The sequence below is a fragment of the Artemia sp. Qi Xiang Cuo genome, chromosome 5 (assembly GCF_049724085.1).
Source record: "Artemia sp. Qi Xiang Cuo chromosome 5, ASM4972408v1, whole genome shotgun sequence".
NCBI classification, from domain to species: domain Eukaryota; kingdom Metazoa; phylum Arthropoda; class Branchiopoda; order Anostraca; family Artemiidae; genus Artemia; species Artemia sp. Qi Xiang Cuo.
In genome coordinates this window covers 72,489,737-72,509,669 of record NC_142798.1, presented here as the reverse complement: position 1 = coordinate 72,509,669, position 19,933 = coordinate 72,489,737, and the positions used below count along the sequence as shown (strand labels likewise).

General features: G+C 35.1%; 1 protein-coding gene across 3 annotated transcripts in view; it reads right to left on the bottom strand.

Annotated features, from left to right (window-relative positions):
- Dh44 (corticotropin-releasing diuretic hormone 44) overlaps positions 1 to 19,933 on the bottom strand; it is a 55,336-nt gene that overhangs the window by 11,309 nt on the left and 24,094 nt on the right. The window contains exon 1 of one of the 3 annotated variants that reach the window (XM_089088985.1): positions 16,215 to 16,311. The exons of 1 other annotated variant lie outside the window; for it this stretch is intronic. The gene's annotated coding sequence lies outside the window, so the exon portion shown is untranslated. Of the gene's footprint in view, positions 1 to 6,807; positions 6,937 to 16,214; positions 16,312 to 19,933 lie in introns of those variants that run through there. One more of the 3 variants, XM_089088983.1, reaches the window with a different exon arrangement.

The following is a 19,933-nucleotide window of genomic DNA, read 5'->3' as shown; positions in this document are numbered from 1 at the left end:
GGTTGGCCTTAGCTTTGTAAAACGGGGCCCAAAGTTTGAACCCAGCTGTAGTAATACACTGCAGGGCTGAAGCAAGGACCTTAGTAATCAAGAAGCGTCGTTAGTCTGATACAATACAAGGCAGAAAAATAGCAAGTTTCCAATCTGTATGATGAATTTGGCAAAAGATTTCGAGACATGGTATTGGAAGGCAAGAATTGACAAAAAGTTAGGATACAGGGTTTCCAATCAAATTTCTTTTTATTTCAATAATCTGCTTCACTAGTATAATTGTGATGTCAAAATCAAGAAAAACTCCATATTCATAAATCTTGGCTTCCTTTGACAAGTGTTGGTATTTGACACTAAAACTTAATACTGGCCTTCCATTCAAATAAAAAGTGAAGTCTGTAGTGACTCGTAGAGTTGGGCTAGAAGATCCTCTTGAGGTCCTACGTTCAAAGTCAATCACCTCGGATAATAGATTAACGGCGCCATACATGGATGCAATTCTTATGTTAGAAGACCGTATTGGAAATACCAGCAGCAATTTTCAAAATTTGCAGTCTGTGGTTCGTTTTTGTCGATGCTCACCGATGTACAACATTTTGCACCGGGGTCATATGTATCATACAGCAGGAGAGGCGACGGCATTGAAAAATTATCTCATAATAAATTGATGGAGTGACCACTTGCATCTAAGAGTATGTCCATATATTCAGGGGCTACATTTACAGACTGTTTCTGTCGACAGATCTCTGGTGTTTGAACTAGATGTTCGACTGTACGTTATCCCTTAGTATTTCAGAGACAGGGTCGACTGGATTGTGATACCGTCGAGGACTGGATTAGATTTGATCAAGTAAGGGACACAAAAAAGAAGAATGTTTTATCAATATTGACAAGTAGTCCTATTCTTCTATAAAGGGTCACTACGAGAATGTATCTGATGTATGTCCAGGCCTATAGTCCCCACTATGAAGAAAAGCTAAAATTTAAGAATTATTTGTGTTCTTTAGGATTTTTATGTTGAACATGTACTACAAGCGTGGAAAACTGAAATGGCAAGAACGGGATTTGAAAAGTCTATACCAACACTATTTTGTTTTCAACACGAGCCTATATCAGCCCTGAATGTTGTCTACTAATACTTTGTCTTTGCATTTGCTGCCAGATTGATCATATAGTTAGGAAATCTACTATCCAAAGCTTCTATCTTTCTTATTAAAAAAAAGTCACACCTCTAACCTTCAATCTGATTGGCCAGTCATAAAAATTAGCACGAAAGTTGAACACAGTCCAACTCAGCAAATTACGCCCAGCATATTTATAGCCACTGTTGTTGGGCTTGATTTTATTTTTGTCCAAAGGTGGCTTAAATGTGATATAGGCTTTGTACAACTGTAAGTTTTATCGATAGAGGAGTCGACACAGCTAAAAGCGTCGTTTTGTCGAATATCAGAATTGTGTTTTGAGGCTCAGGGTTTGAAGCGTGTTTTGGGCGGACTCGACAGGAATCATTTTCAGGTTCTCCAAGTTTAACCCAGCCAATCTTCAAAACGTCTTCATCTTACGAGCTCCAAGCGTGTTGGACACGGGCTCTTCAAATGGCAACGCGCCAGAATAGCATGGTTGAACACGGGTTCTGAAAAGATCCAAACCCCTGCTAAAGACGGTACTCAAAACGATAATTTGCACAACTCGCGTCAAACTCTGTGTTGGATGTGGGTGGCCTGAAAACAGAGCTCTTGCAAACTGACATTTCAAGAAGTGTGGCTGCATTAGGTGTTTTATCTATAGTAGAGTCAACAAAGTTGACACCGTTGCCGTGCTGAATATAGTGGTTGATATTCTATTTTTTATCAAACTATGTTTTACCGACAGTGCAGTTATGAGGTTGTTTTGTTGAATATTACGGGAATTTAGTTGATATTTTAAGAAGTGTGGCTGCATTAGGTGTTTTATCTATAGCAGAGTCAACGCAGTTGACACCGTTACCGTGGTGAATACAGTGGTTGATATTCTATTTTTTATCCAACTATGTTTTACCGACAGTGCAGTTAACACGATTGTTTTGTTGAATATTACGGAAATTTAGTTGATATTTCAAGAAATGTGGCTGCATTAGGTGTTTTATCTATAGTACAGTCAACACAGTTGACACGGTTGCCGTGCTGAATATAGTGGTTAATATTCTATTTTTTATCAAATTATGTTTTACCGACAGTGCAGTTAACACGGTTGTTTTGTTGAATATTACGGAAATTTAGCTGATATTTCAAGAAGTGTGGCTGCATTAGGTGTTTTATCTGTAGCAGAGTCAACGCAGTTGACACCGTTACCGTGGTGAATATAGTGGTTGATATTCTATTTTTTATCAAACTATGTTTTACCGACAGTGTAGTTAACACGGTTGTTTTGTTGAATATTACGGAAATTTAGTTGATATTTCAAGAAGTGTGGCTGCATTAGGTGTTTTATCTATAGTAGAGTCAACACAGTTGAAACCGTTACCGTGGTGAATATAGTGGTCGATATTCTGTTTGTTATCAGACTATGTTTTACCGAAAGTGCAGTTAACACGGTTGTTTTGTTGAATATTATGGAAATTTAGTTGATATTTCAAGAACTGCGGCTGCATTAGGCGTAAGCCTTTAAAAGCGGCATAAAACTTTCTTTATTGCTCTTGTTTAGTCCAACAGTGATCCTTTTCTAGCTTAATGTCTATCTAAAGTTTATTAAAGCTTACCTAGTATTAAGTTCCTATTGCACATTTTCAAACTAACATATTCATGGAATTTAAACCACGCTTCTTGGAGAAAAGAAAACGAGCAAGCTTCCAACTATTTTGGAAAGGTTCTATGCGGAAAACAGGTTCTTAGAAATTCAAGCTTTGATAAGACTTTCAGATAGAAAACAGATAGCAGTGAATTTGTTTCTGGTCCTATACTTGCCAGGATAAGCTTGACAAACGTGTTGTTTTATGCAAGGAATTGCAGTTTGTACTAGTTCTGCAGGACCAGAACAAGATTTATTCAAAATCAAATTTCACATCACCCTGCTGTTGAACACTTATGTTTTTCTCGTAAAAAATTCTTGCAAAATGAATGTGGTTCTAATTAAGTATCAAAATTTCAGATGCAAGAAGAAATTATTACAATAGTAAGTCAATTTAAAAAAATTAAAATTATAAAAAAAAAATTATTTTTAATATGCTTTCCACATAAGGGCAAGAGACTGAATTAGAACACAGGTAATTTAAAAAAAAGTCCTAGAATTTATGCGGTAGATTTCTGAATTTAGAGAAAATATAGTTGATCAGGCTCTAGGTACTCAGTCTTAGCATTAAGAAAAAGTAAATAGAATTATCTTTTGAAAAAGAATATAATTCAACCAGGGAGGTATGCGAGGGGGCCGTCACAGCCGAGGCCCCCTGAAACCCTAAATTTTCACGAATGTCTGGGCACTTCTTATTAAAATTATTAAGCCAAAAATCTGTTTTTTATCATCCCCCTCCCCCCTACGAAAAAATCTTTTATACGTGCTCGCATTCAAACTTTGACAATATGCTCCTTCAGTTCAAGAGGGAATCTATCAAACACCTCGTGGTAACGAGCTCTAAATAAGGAGCGTATCATACAAATAGTAATCGCAACTAAATAATAGGAGTTATAAAAGGCTTCTATCGAAAGAATCTTTCGATAGAATTGAAGGAGGAATCAATTGACTTCTTCAATTGAATTGCAGAATTGAAGATAGAATCATTTGAAAGACTCTTCTTTCACTAGTACTCTTTTTCGGTGCCCATTTCAAGTAACAAATGAGATCACACCGCATGAAATTACAAGACTAGCATTTTATCCGTAAAACAATAAGTTTAGCCCGAACAGGGCCAAAATGTGATCGGGCAAAAATTCTCATATCTGATGAAAGAGTATTTATATAGCGTCCCAGTTTCAGAGGCCATACTGGCGGTATTATCTATTTGGATGCTGGCCAATGGATTTATTTTTGGGAAGTATGGGTAAATATGCCCCAAGAAGTGGTTTAGCCCGATCTTTTCAAGCTTTCTATGAAATAAATTTCAGATGAATTGGATGAATATTCAAATGGTTGCGAATATATATGTATATTAACCTCACCGCTTATACTTTATATCATAAAGCAAATAAACTAAATGAACTCTTTTTCTCGAAGCATTTTTCTGGAAAGGTCAAACTTCCCTTAAAAGAGTCAAGTTTGAGAGAGTGGTAGCCCTCGTTCCATTTATGGTGAACCTGGGTACGTTAAAACGAATAGCAATCAAACAGAAAAAGGGTTTTCGAATGAAATTAAAGAGCGATATTAAACTCAAAACAAACAGAAATTATTCGGTATACGAGGGGCTGTCTCCTGCATTTCTCCTGCGCTTTATGAGCAGATAACATGTTTCCTGCTCTAAAGTTTTAAAGTGACATGCTGACAGTTTTATGAGCACAACATATATATCTGCATGCCTCTTAGGGTTACTGCAAGTGTAACCAATTCCCTTTTCTAAGAAATAGTATTAACAAGCTCTAAGTAAGGAAAGACTCTGCCCAATAGCAACCGAAACTCTAAAAAAAGAGAATTTTGATAGCAATTCATACATCAAAAGAATTGACTTTTTATGCTGATTCCAAATATATCAAACTATTAATGAATTTAATGTGCTACCATGAAAAGCTACGAGCCTGAGAAAATTTGTCTGATTTTTTAAAAAGCGGGGTGGATAACGCCCCCAAAAATTCAAGCATTCTTAATGAAGCCTTCATATTCAGTATATCAGAGAACAATGCAGTAGAGGTTTTAAGTTCCTATCTAGAAAAGTGTTGAATTTTATATATTTATTCAGAAAAAAGGTTCCGGATGTGTGTTATTTTCTTCTGCTTGTATTTTTTCCAGGAGTGATCGTATTGAACCAACAGTCCTTGAATATCGGATAAGGGCTCGTTTGAACTGAAATTAAAAGTTTTAGGACTATTTTTAAGTAGTCAATAAGATTGAAGGGAAAATAGCCCGCCCCCACGCCCCTTTTTCTCCAATTACCTCCGATCGAAATTTTGTGATTGCCATTTCGTTCAGGATAATCGACAGGTGCTATAACTATGTCTCTGGGGATGACGTAACCCAATACATCACCTAGGGAAAAGTTATGAAATTTGCCCATTGCTTACATTTGTTATTTGTTATTGGGAAACATACGAAAATGTTTTCGGGGAGAGGGGAGTTTTCAGCGTAAGTAAGATTTCCACGGGGTAAGTTTTCCTGGAGTGGAAAGTTCCCACGGTAGATTTTTACCGTAAACTTTACACGGGGGAGGGGGTTTCTTGGTATGATTCGAAATAACACCCAGAAATTAAATAGAACAAACAAGTTTATTCAACTGAACAGGAATCATTCCGTATATAAGGGGGGCTGGCTTTTCCTCATCCTTCGCTTGTTACGCTACAGTTTAATTTGTTTTCCGCCAATTCTTTAGTAGCAGCTACTGTTACACAAGGGCCGGTGAATTTCAACGAGAAGTATTTTGAAGAGCTTTAAGATTTTAGCGTAAAGAGCAGATACATCAACTTTGCCCAATTTCTGTAAAAGGGGATAAACACTCCTAAAAAAGTCAAGCAATCTGAATAAAAATCACACCATCAGATTTAGCATATCTGAGAACCCCACTGTATAGGCTTAAAGCTCCTACATGCAAAAATGTGGATTTTCTTATTTTTGCCCGAAGAAGGATCACGAATGCGTGTTTATTTGTTGTAGTTTTGTTTTCCCAAGGATGATCGTATCTAACAAATGATTCTAGAAGATCGAGAGAAGGCTCATTTGATCGAAAATCAAAATTTCTAGTGCCGTTTTTTAGTGATAAAAAAAATTGGCGGCCAACTAGTTCCCCTCCCACGCCCCTTTTTTCCCCAAGTCATTCGATCAAAATTTGGAGATAGCCATTTGATTCAGCATAGTTAAAAGGTCCGATAACTTTGCCTTTGGGGATGCCATAACCCCCCATAGTCCATGGGGAAAGGGTTGTAAGTTACGCAATTTACCCACTGCTCACATATAGTGTTTATTATTGGCAAATATACAAAAATTTTAGGGATGTATTTTCTGCGGGGGAGGATTTTCTATGGAGAGCATTTTCCATGGGGAGGAAAGTTTCCGAGGGGAGTTTTCAGGAAAAAATTAAAACAGAGGGGGGGGGGAGATTTCCTGGCACGACTTGGAAAACGGTAAGAAGTTAAATAAAAAACAAGTTTTTTTTCAGCTGAAAGTAAGGAGCAACATTAAAACTTATAACGAAGAGAAATTATTCCGTATATTAGAGGGGACCTCCTCCCTCAAACCTCGCTGTTCAAGCTAAAGTTTTAATTTTTGTCACAATTTTCTAAGAAAAGCGGATCAAAAACAAAGGCCGTTGAATTGGAATGAAAGGTATTTATAAAAAACATCAAGACATTAACGAAAAGAGCGAGGGTTGATGAAGAGGCAGCCCCCCTCGCATACGCTCCTTACTCTCAGTTGAAAAAACTTGTATATTTATATTTAATATATGTAAGAACAAGTTCACCAGACTTTAGCTAGCAAAAGCCGGCTTTACCAAATTTTTGTCACCTCCTTCCACTGCCTTAGCTCGTTATGATTGCCAGCTCAAGCGTTCAGCCGTAGCAAATTTGCCCTTGGTTCGCTCGGCAAGTCCATACGAGGGTTCTCAATCAGTTTTTGTTCCAAAATATCATTGAGAATGACACCATTTGTTTTTTTTCTTTTCATCTTACGTAAGACAAACAGAACGTAAATAATTTGCGCTACCTTGAAAGTGTTTAGAATCGTAAATATTCCAACAAAGGTATCATCCTTGGTTATAGGTTTATCATTTCTGATTAACAACTACAACATATTCAAACACGCATACTACTACAATAAGTTGTAACTCTTTTGATTTTTTTTTTTGGCCAGTATTATGCTCCAGATCCAAGACTCTTTGCCAGGCTTAACAAATCTTACGATTTTTCAGAGAAAGTTGCGTCATAAAACAAACAGAGAGGTGATTAAAAAAAGTAATAAAAAGGTGATAAAATCAATTTGTTTACATTATATTTTTATGTGATTTGCTTTTTTAGATGTATTGAACTTATTTCTGTATTTTTTTTTAATACTGAATTTTAAAGACTTCATGAAGATGCTTGTAAAAACAGGTAATTTTATTTAATTTATAAAAATAATAAAAAATTAATAGAATATTTTTTCTCAATGATGTGTTTCTTAATTAACTAAAAAGTTTCCTCTACTTTGGATGTTAGTAGGTAAGTCGTGCTAGACACCCAAGCGTTTTGCAACATGGGAGAGGTGTCTTACAGGGAGTGATGTTCAAAATGAGCTGAAAAAGTATTTAAAAATTATATAAGTTATGTGTAGATGTGTTTCATTAAAAAAATACACATTGTTAAAATTCATTATTATCATACACCGTACATTTTTAATTTTGGCTTAGGAAGACGCTATTTTAGGGACATACTTCGAAAGGCAAGAGAGACGCTAATACAAAAAAAAAAAAAAAAAAAAAAAAAAAAATGTGCAAATCACTTGTGGTTTATGTGCTTCATGTTGTAAAATTACTACCTTGCACTACTTTGGCAAATATTAGGGGGATTCCCCTGGTATCATAATCTTCAGTTATTTTCATTATTACTCGCTTCCTTTCTGGCGTTTTGACTAGAGACCTAATTTGAGCAAATCCGTATTAAAATGTACTTAAACACATGTAAATGCTCAATGCACTGTGGTTTATGCACTTCATGTTGTAAAATTACTACGGTGCTCTATTTTGGCAAATATTAGGGGGATTCCCCCTAATATTTGCCAAAATAGAGCACCGTAGTAATTTTACAACATGAAGTGCATAAACCACAGTGCATTGAGCATTTACATGTGTTTAAGTACATTTTAATACGGATTTGCTCAAATTAGGTCTCTAGTCAAAACGCCAGAAAGGAAGCGAGTTAAATGAAAATAACTGAAGATTATGATTTTACGGATTTGCTCAACATGAAGTGCATAAACCACAGTGCATTGAGCATTTACATGTGTTTAAGTACATTTTAATACGGATTTGCTCAAATTAGGTCTCTAGTCAAAACGCCAGAAAGGAAGCGAGTTAAATGAAAATAACTGAAGAAAAACATATGTAAATGCAAAAACATATGTATTAAACATATGTAAATGCTCAAATCCATAACATAAACAAACATTTACAAAGAAAAACTTTAAAAAACGCATAAAATTCTTAATATACATTTTTGTGACGGTTTTACGAGTCAGACAAAAATTTCGGTTGGGGGAGGGTTCAAACTCCGTATCCCCTCCCTCCCTTGATACGGCCTTGTGTAGAATATTAGATATTTCAACCTCCCTCAGTAAAAACTGACAAATTATAAACTATCATATTTGTAATAAAACAGTGATTGTAAAAACAGGCAATTACATAAAAAGAATTTACAAATAAGATTGATATGATTGTTGATTAATTATTTGTTTGTCATTGTAAAGCCTTTTTTCTGTATTTCTTATAAATATTAAAAAAGAAAAAAGACATTTATAAATAAGAATTCAAGAAGATTATTGACAAGGCCTAAATACGGTTCTTTCCAATATTGTATTACTTTTTAAACCTACATTTGAAATGATTTTTTTTTTATCTTTTTATACTCCCATTTATTTGTGTAAATGTTGTAAAGTCTTGACTGCTATGAGCATATGTAAATAAAATTTAAAGCCGGATTTTTTTTTTAGCCATCCTAGATTACAAATATAGCAATTAAGTTGCCGAATAAAAGAAGTCGGATATAAAATAAATGATTTTCTTCACAAGAACAACTTACGAATCAAATAATATATAAAGAACCTATTTAAATTTCGAACACATAAGAAAAGGTGTTAAGGTGCCTTAACTAACGATTTATGGTACTTGTATGATAAACCCACTACTGCTGAAGTTGTCATTCATTGACGCATTATAAAAACGATTTTTCTCGTTATTTTCTTTCAGCTTAACGCGAGACAAGACAAAGAGAAGTGACAGAATAGATGGAAAGTATATAATTTGGGCTATATATTTGCATATTAAGGGGGGGGGGTAAATTATTTTAATAGTGTAAAGTTAGAAGGCAATTCTTACTACATAATATTCAGAGTAATTGTACCTAACACATCAGGCATGCAAACTCGCTATACTTTACCCCCGCCCCTAATGTGCGAATATATAGCCCAAATTTGTTTCTAGATTATTATATTTTTATCTTACTTTGGTATATTTCATTAAGATTGAGCGTCAGAGAAACATATTAGAAGAATGTTTGGTAGTGGGTATATCATACAAGTACCCAATTTAACATTTACCAAGAAATTCAATACCCCTCCTCGGATTCTACACAACCCCAATCAGATTAATGGATTAACATCAGTTTACATTGTCTTGTTGCATAAGGGATAATCTACATACGTGGGTGATTACATCCACGTACTTCTATAATGAAACTATAATCAAAAACAAATTTTATTCCTCAGTTACATTTGCATTAGGATCACGGACATTAGGTCCATTGTAGGACACTAGGTCTTACAAAAGCCTAACATTATAAACTTATTATTAGTATTTTCATTGGTGCAAGAATAAGGGCAGAAGAAAATTGCTGTTCCTAGATTTTGAAAAAACTTTTCCTTCATATATATTATCATTAAAAAAGATGAAAAAAAAAATAAATTGGACCCTCCCCTTGTATTAAAAAAAAAACTTGTGTTGTATTTTTAATGAAAAGTAGAACAAAACCCTTGCTCCCTTGAATGTCTGTAAATTGGCACCCTGTTACTACTCCTTTAACCCCCCTTGATGATTGTATTCATTTGAGAAATCACGTGCAGAGCTTTCCTGTGGCACAGTAAGGATAATTGGTATTTCAATGCGAGCACCTTAATAGGCACCGGAACAGTAAAGAAACATACACTAGAGACACTAGTGTCAAGTCAAGAAAATTTCGGGTGAGGGGCAGTAGCGGATCCAGGAGAGGGTCAAGGGGAACCCCCCCCCCCTTAACGGAGTCTAAAATAGTGTAATTTACTTAATTAACGCAAGTTTGCGGTAATTTAATTTGCTCCTAACGCATGTTTATCGGATCAACCTATTTTGCGCCCCCCCCCCCCCTAAGAAAATCCTGGATCCATGCTTGGTGATAGGATGTGTTTTCAGAATGGGGGGTGGAAAAATTTTGATTTTTTAATTTTTTCAATAACTACACGAAATAAGGCATTTTTCAGTGAAAACGCCTCCCTCCCCCCCCCAAAAAATCCAAATATATCGGGGATTAAAAAAAATGGTGGACGCATGCCCCTTCCCCCCCCCCCTTGAACCATACCACCTTAATTGATGACAATGACTAGATATTGACATTTGAGAAACTGAACCATATTTAATTTAGTTCCATAGCTCCGGGTACCAATTTTCAGAGATTGTTTTCTGGTGTTGCCCTCACCCCTTTCAGAAATCCTGGGTGTGCCAATGGAGATGTCTAAGTTTAGCCATAGACTTTTAGAAAAAGTTCCATTTTAGCCGAACGTTTTAGCCTCCCTCTTTCTTTGTATTTGAACAACATATTTAAGTTGGTATTTTAAATCTTGTAATTATGTTTCTTTTTCTTCGTCGGATATATAATATGCGTTGTTTGCACTATACAATAACCATTTCTTAGCTTTTAACTTTAAATTTTACTTTACTAGAAACACCAAATAATCTTAATTGGTTTCTTTAGTTTAAAAAATGTTTCAAAATACAATTGACTATATTTTGCAATAGAATACGCACTAAAGGAATCTTCCACCTTACACTATACACCTACGGTCAACAAACAGTTCATTCAATTCTATAGACATAGTAAAAGCAATCTTAAAGTTGTGAGGCCAAAAAAAGACAAAAACCCTGAAGACTGTCAACGCCCAGATTTGAAATGGGATGGACAAGGTCGTAAGGAAGGATTAAGAGAAACTGGGACATCTTGGGAGGGCATAGAGAGGGAAGGTTTGAATAGATTCGGACGGGGTGAGAGCTTGCGTTCCAAAATACGGCTTAATAGCTATGACGAACCATTATCAACTTGATGGAACCGATGAAAGATTTGAGAGCCATGGCTAATAAAAGTAAAGGCAACACAGATAGTCTCTGTGGGAGGCAAAGCTGGCATAGCTTTCTCGAAGTTGCAAAAAAATGATGAATTTAACTTCTTGATGATGGTCTAGAGTAAGGCATAGAGTAAGGGAAATTCGAATAGTCTATCAGTTCTGGGAGCCATTTGAAGGCAATAGGAGTTCAAAAAATGATTCGAAGATATATGACCGTCCATTGCCAATGACCCACCAATAGCAGTAGTCGTAGTAGCCTAGTTATTTCACTTAGATAGCAGGCCGATGCCTACTTAACCGACTCCTTTGCAATGAACCAGGGTTGCTGCTGATAACTAACAGTATCCTATGATTTTTCTTGGGTTTGCGAAAGCATAGGTTGGCTGGCCCCCAGCCCCCCATTGCACTTCCTGGCTGAAGGGCCACGAAACGGAGATCAGCACCGCCGGTTTGGACCTTAAGGGTCTAGTGCCGCATCCTTTACCTTTACCTTTTTTATGATTTTTCTTGCGAAGAATCCGAGATTAGACGAAAAATTCCAAGATGTTTATAACTAACAGTATCCTATGATTTTTCTTGCGAAGAATCCGAGATTAGACGAAAAATTCCAAGATGTTAGATGTTATTAATACATATACTTAATATGCTTTTTGAGTATAATTTTAAACATATATACTTTCCCAAGGTCTAGGCTTAAAATTTAATTCCCAAAATATAGGGGGGGGGGAGGAGTCCAAGGAGATACGGATAGGCAATGAACTGTACCCGAGATTAAAATTCTTATCTGTTCGAAGTTTCAACAAAAATAATTGGATTAGTAAAAAGAAGTGGATTCTCAAGATTTAGAATGAATTTATGTGAGTACATGGTACTGCATAGAAGAACCGGAAACAACCTAGTACCAGGTAATGGTATTAAACAGTTCAATTTTATCCTTCAGTGGCGAAAGAACCTCAAGAACAGACAAAGGACTTCAAGAAATTTTGGCGTTGTTTTTACTGAGGAAGAAAACGATAATATTCAACGATTTTTTTTTTTTTTTAATTATAGTGACATTTATTTCTTTGTCAATATTCTGTTATATATAAACCATCTCTTTAGTATAGTTTGTAATAATTTATATTAGATTTATATAAGTTTTGTTATTAGGAACCTCCTTTTTAAGATTGTTGTTGACTGAAAAAAAGATAAATAATAGTATCAACATAAACAATATCTATATTTTCTACTCTGAAATTGTTTTTATCAGATATTAGTAAAATAGGCCCTACTCATTTTAGCAAAAATATCGTTCAATATAGATGGCGATATTACCAAATATAGCCTTGACTTCATGATCTAATGTTCTATTCATTTCAAATATACACAGGTATTATGAAATACTACTGGAACTATAAAGAACCCACCAAAGCCGAAGGGCTACCAAATTTCAGAAATAACGCAGACCAGGTGGCGTATGCCAAGCGTAGAAAAAGTGTGCCAAGCATGGCGGAACTGTGCGGCATACGTGGGGCTCCTATCATTTACACCAGGTTTTGGAAAATGGGTAATTCCTTAGTGACAGCACGAAGCCTTCTGAGGGCAACACAGTGCAAACTCGTGTCAGTTTCTCGAAAATTTTGTCATAAAAGGTCGCCAACCCGTGACGGAAAAAGCCTTGCAACAGGCTGGTTTGTATCACAGTCCAAAAAATGTCCAGGCACAGATCATGATGCTCTATGGATTAAAAGTGATTAGGCAACAATCTAATATTGTCGACCTGTTACTCCATGGCAGAAAATTTTAATTCTTGTGGCATGATTTCCGCTTTAGGTTAATTGTTTTTTGCAAACAATGAGACGATGCTTTTATACAATTTTTTCTTCAAGTTTTATCTATTTATAAACGCTAGGTTATTTAAAAATTGTCTCACCCAATTTGAGATACATATAATTTATGTGTAATGTTATCTATGCATGGAATAATATACTTGATGAGTGATGCCACTACAGATTTATACACTTGACTATTATAACATATTTAAATACCCTAAAATATTTCAAGTTATTTTCTAAGACACAAATAATAATTAAATGACAAAAATGAAACATGATCTGTAAAACAGCTCACGTAAACTATTGACTACTTACTAAAAAACTCGTTCTATCATATAAGTTATGTTCTCGTTCAGTACTGCCACGCGGATTAGTATTAATAAGTATTTATTTTCATCACCATCGTCACTGCTTCAATACATCTAATTACTGATTATATTGTCAGAAAAAGAATTATGCAAACAATTTTTAAAAGCAGTCTTTCTTTAACGAATAATTATCTTTCTTGGCCTTATTTGCCTTAAAGTGCATATTTTCATTACCAATTATCACAAGTTGATACAAAGAAAATAATTCTGATGAGTTTGCAACCACTTAAGGAAATACTTTCCTCTTTGGGTTGTTAAGGCCTATTGAGCCCTTGTGATAACGTGCTAATATTTTCCTAGACTTATTATAATTAGCTGTCTGGAAGCTCGTCACAGACATCATTGACGGCTGGTTTCGGGACTCAATTCCTAAGCCTATCCCGAAAAATTTAAACTGAACTTAGGCCATTTCTTAAGAAGTAATTCCCAAAACAAACATATCTCAGAATTGCACTAAAACAGGAATGTCCAATCTTTTATTATGGTGGACAAATTTCAAGAAAAATGGGTATTCTAAAGAGCACACGAGGCACATTTCATGGAGGCCAACCAATCTTAACCCTATAAAGGTGCAACATAAGGCCATGCCGCATCCCCAATGTATGAACTAATACTCCCTTCCACCCCAGTCGAATCTCACCCCAGAGAATCACAAAAATACATTTTTGTTCGGGATGAGTCATCCTAACTACGCAGTTACTATACAAGGCTAATTAGCCAGTCTACTAAAAATACTACTTGGAGTTATAACGACTAGTGGGACACACAAATTCTCAGGCGGGGCACAGTGCGGCCCAAGGGCCGCAGGTTGGACATCCATACAGTAAAAAGAGCTGAAAGAAAATAAAATGTAAAATAAAGGGATGTGAAAAAAGACTGAGCCAGGTCAGGTACGTGCGTATAAATTTGTTTCCACGAGTGAGGTTGTAGTATGGTCTATGTCAATTTTAAATTCTTGGTCAACATGCCTGAGACTGTAGGCAGGCATTCCTTTCCAAAAATTAACAAACAAGTGTGTGTCCGATAAGAGAGTCATACATACTCCCGCCAATTACCCGTGCCCTAGCCATTTAAACATTTGCCCCTCAATTACTTGGACTATCTGCCTTGGCTTTTCTCTGTCTACAATTAGCCATGTTTTGATGCAACCTATGCAATCTACTGCAAAATACTTGATAACTTCAATCTAAAAGACAGAACGTTACAATTTTGAGAAAAATTAAATCCGTACACTGAATTACGTCAAACACAATGTACATGCGATGTACTCCTAAACTAGCAAATAAAAAATTATGAATTTTGATTGAACCAAATAAAGAATCATCATTTGTAATAATTGCAAGCTTTCGTTATTTGGGCCTTCCTACTGACAGTATATAACTGGTTGCGTTGAAATAGGTGTTCTTTTTTCTGCTGTATCTTTTCAAACATATTTGATTTGATTATATATATATATATATATATATATATATATATATATATATATATATATATATATATATATATATATATATATATATATATATATATATATATATATATATATATATATATATATATATATATATATATATATATATATATATATATATATATATATATATATATATATATATATATATATATATATATATATATATATATATATATATATATATATATATATATATATATATATATATATATATATATATATATATATATATATATATATATATATATATATATATATACATATAAGTGTTTGTGTTTGTATGTACGTGTGTGTGTATATATAACCTTGTACACATAAACTGCACGTTTGCGTGTGCATTTGGGTCTATTTGTGTATGTCTGTAGAAGTTAATGTAAAAAAGGATAAAATCTTTAAAAGAAAAATTGCCCAAGACGGTATAAATTTTTAGCCACCTCCCCCTCCTAGATTCGTTAAAACAAGGCAACCAAACCTCATTATTTTGTAAAAATCGATGAATTAATAAATAGCCAGATAAGATTGGGACCAGTTACAATCCTTTGCTAATCGAAAATGGTTTAATATTTAATACTGACGGAAAGGTGAAACTATCCCTGCTCACTGAGGAATAAAAAAAAATCCAATAGTTGGTACCATGGAGATATATCCTACATACAATGTCTGATAATTAGTAAACACTTCTGAATAAACACAAATATTGCAGTTAACTGCATTCAAAATTATAACTATTTTTTAACAGCTGTCAATTTTGAAGTCATTGAAATAAATAGGAATTTTCACCCTGATGAGAATCTAAATTGAATCGAAAGAAAGAGACTACTAACTTGATAGCCAGCAATGAACAAACGATCAAAACCCGAAAATAACTGATTATATATTTCTTAATAAATGCGACTATATTTTGCAAATACAGCCGACTGGTTAACACACTAGACTTTAAATCCTTTGTGCGTGAGGAGAAGGGTTCGAGTCCTGGCGGCGCTGACTATTTGGTTAAGAACTGGGGTCAGTGAGGTAACTCTGTAAGCTCGGCCAGAATCGACCCAGCTCCAAATGGGTACCTGGAGAAATCTGGGGAAGGTAAACAGGAAGGATGTGCGAAAGCACAGGATGGCTGACACCCAATACCTTCCATTGCGCTTCCCCGCAGAAAGGCCAGAAAACGGAGATCAGCACCGCCAGTAGGGACTGTAAAGTCCAGTGCCGTATTCTTTACCTTACCGTTTCCTTATATTTGCAAATCAGGAATTTTTTACTTTGTCAATCGTAAATTTGGTTATTTATTTAATTGAGTAAGCTAAGGTGTAATCTAAGCTATGCGATCTTTTAGAGGCAACCAATAATTGGATCAATAATAACTAAACAGTGAAGCAATACACAGCCAAAACATACCAGTAGTAGCTACCGAGGAGAAATATCCTAAATACAGTATCTAATTATTAGTTAACACTTCCAAATATACACAAAATAAACTAAATACATAGTTCTATTTTACAATTCAATACTATAGAAATGCAAGGCTTTAATCTTTATCAACATTCAATACAAATTTGGAGTGCGTTTTGGGGGCAAAGTCTATCTTTGTACCTATGGTTGTTAAAACCTGTCATTTCATTTGTATTCAGATTTTGGACATTATCCTCTAGTGAATTTCTTCTTGATAAATTGATTACAAATAGAATCGTTGTCTGATAGCTCATTTATATATAGAATGTAATCTTTTTATAGAAACAGTAGGTTTCAATTCTTTGAGATAGCAACAGACATAGTCTATTTTAGACGAAAAATAAATAAATAAAAAAAAAAGAATTAGAGCAACGAGGAAAATGAATAAATATAAAAATAAATAAAATTAGGAGAAAGGAAAAGAAAAATGTATCAAACCAAAAATTTGAAGGGGTGGTATGAGTTTTCCGTTTTTCAGCTGGGCGAGTGGGTGTCTGATACGGGGGTGTCTGATACTTAAGGAAAACGCATCTTCAGGCCTAAACATCCAGATCTCTTCCCTTTTTGTCAGGTTTATCTTGATGTATACCGCTTATTAAAGAATAATTCATCTAACCACAGTTTTAATAAGGATCCCCTCCTCCTATCTGTAAGACAAATTCAGAATTCGGAAAAATGTTCGAATAACAGACATAAGATAATTTCGGAACTGAAGGTTAAATGTCCCAAGAAAATACTACCTTCTCGTAGTGTTGGGCGATATTCAATATCAATATTGATATATCGATATATCAGAGCAAATATCTATATCGAATATCGAAACGAAAATATCGATATCAAAAACGATATTTGAACATATTTGACTATTTTCGGCTTTTTCTGCTACAGGTAAACGTCCTGCAGAAAAGATCCGACATAGAAAATTGTTTCGGAAATGGCCAAGAAGAAGAACAATGATGTATTTAATCCATTGAGTCATACATGTTGATACAGAGCATACTTACCTGTATCCATAAGTTGGTATAGCCTGTTCTCAAACTCAAAATACGTTTAGTCAGGAGGACTTCTAAATGTTGCTGAGAACCTCCAAAAGGCCATGGCTGTATTAATGCCTTCTAAGCTGATAGGCTTTGCTCATATAAAAGAGAATTGGCTTTTGATGCTGATTCCAAATATATAGGATTCATTCAGTTTAATGTTCCCATCAAAAGATTCGAGCCTGAGAAAATTTGCGTGATTTTCGGGAAAGGGAAGAAACAAACACCCCAAAAAGTCAAGGAATCTTGAAGAAAAGCGTAGCATCAGATTCAGCATATCATGGAGCCCTACCGTAAAGATTTTAACTTCCCATCTGCATAAATGTAGAATTTTGTATTTTTTTGTCAGAAGAAAAATCTCGGATGCGTTTTAATTTATTCCTTTTTTTTTGTCAGCGTGATCGCATCAAATAAAAGGCCCAAGAATGTTGGGAAAGTTCTCGCTCGAACGAAAACAACAGTTTTAGTTCCCTTTTAAAGTTACCCGAAATATTGGAGGGAAACTAGCCCCCCTCCCACGCCCCTTTTCCCCTGAGAACACCCGATACAAATTTTGAGATATTCATTTTGTTCACCATAGCTGAAAGATAAAAAAACTGTTCCTCTGGAGATAACCTGACTCCCCGCAACCTGAGGAAAGGGCTTTACGTTATGAATTTGCCTATTGTTTACGTATAGTATTTTTTATTTGTAAGTAAACAGGCCTTTTTAGGGGAGGGAGAATTTTCTGTGTGGGGATTTTCCACAGGTAGAATTTCCCATGGGCAGGGAAGTTTCCAGGGATGAACTAACAAGGGGGAATTTTGCACGGGAGAATTTGTCATAATTCCTATACGAAATTCGTCATAATTTTTCTCTGCCGATTCAATCTTTGATGTAGAGATGTTCCGAGGAAATTGTCATGATCTCCCCATGGTACCCGGGGGAAAGGCTATAAGTTATGAATTTAGTTTGTTGTTTACATATAGTATGTGTCATTTGGAAGTAAACAGACATTTTTAGGGAGAGAAATTTTCCGCAAGGGGATGTTCCACGGGGGGAATTTTCCATGGGCAGAGAAGTTTCTGAAGATGAACTTACAAGGGGAAACATTACACTGGAGAATTTGCCAGAACTCCTATATCAAATTTATTTTACTTTCTCTTTGCCGATTCAATTTAACATCTAGAGATGTTCCGGGGAAATTGTCCGGGGTAAATTTTCAGAGCGGTTAAAATTGCCTGGGAGATTTTTTTGTGGGAGGGAGGGAGTTCCCACGTGATAAATTTTCCATGGGGAAATTTTCGTTGGGAGTAATTCTTCGTGGAATTTTCCGCAGGAGATATTCTCCATGTTGAAATTTTTCGCGGGAGAAATTCTTCATCAGAGGATTTTCCGTGGAAGAAACTTTCCATTCGGAGGATGGAATTTCAAGGAAAAATTTCCCATTGAAGGGGTTTTTCGGCATGATTTGAAAAAAAGATAAGAAATTAAATGAAAGACAAGTCTTTTTTTCAAATGAAAATAGGCTAAAGAGAAATTTCTAGGCGAAATTGTCCGCAAGAAAATTTCTGGGTGGAATTTTCAGCAGGGACGGATTTGTAGTGGTGATTTCCTGGTATTATTTGGCAACGACCAAAAATTAAATTAAAAAAAAAAAAAACAGTTTTTTCAACGGAAACTAGGGAGAAATCTTGAAACTTAAAACAAAAAGAAATCCTTCCGTATGCGAGGGGAGTTACTCCCTCCTTTAAAGAGTTCCAATTCTTTAAAAACAACTCCTGAAACACAAGGGCTATTTCATTAAAATAAGAAGCTTTTTAAAAAACTAGAAAAAAGTAAATGAAGGGCATCCCTCTCATATACGGAATAATTTCTGTTCGTTTTAAGTTTTAATGCTGAACCTTATTTTCAGTTAAAAAATATGTTTTTTTTTTTTTTTATTTAATCACTGAAAGGTAGAACAAATGCTCAGAGAAAAATCATTGACATGTTGCTGAGTTTGAATATCCAAAAGTTGCCAATAAAATCTATATTCAAATCTATATTTCTATGATATTCACTCTTGTAATCAAAGTTTGTTTTTATTGATATTTCTCCATCTCCATCTAGGGGAATTTTCTGTGGGGGGGATTTTTCACGGGTAGAATTTACCATGGACAAGGACGTTTCCGGGTATGAACTAACAAGGGGGAACTTTTACGGGAGAATTTGTCATAAATCTTATACGAAATTCGTCATAATTTTTCTCTGCCGATTCAATTTTTGATGTAGAGATGTTCCGAGGAAATTGTCATTATCACCCCAAGGTACCCGGGGGAAGGGCTATAAGTTATGAATTTTTTCTGCTGTTTACATGTAGTATCTGTTATTTGGAAGAAAACAGACATTTTTAGGGAGGGAACTTTTCCGCAAGGGGATTTTCCACTGGGAGGATTTTTCATGGACAGGGAAGTTCCCGAAGATGAACTTACAAGAAGAAATATTACAATAGGCTTTAGAGAAATTTCTAGGCGAAATTGTCCACAAGAAAATTTAGTGGAATTTTCAGCTGGGACGGATTTGTAGTGATGATTTCCTGGCATTATTTGACAACGACCAAAAATTAAACTAAAAAAAGAAGTTTTTTCAACGGACAATAGGGAGAAA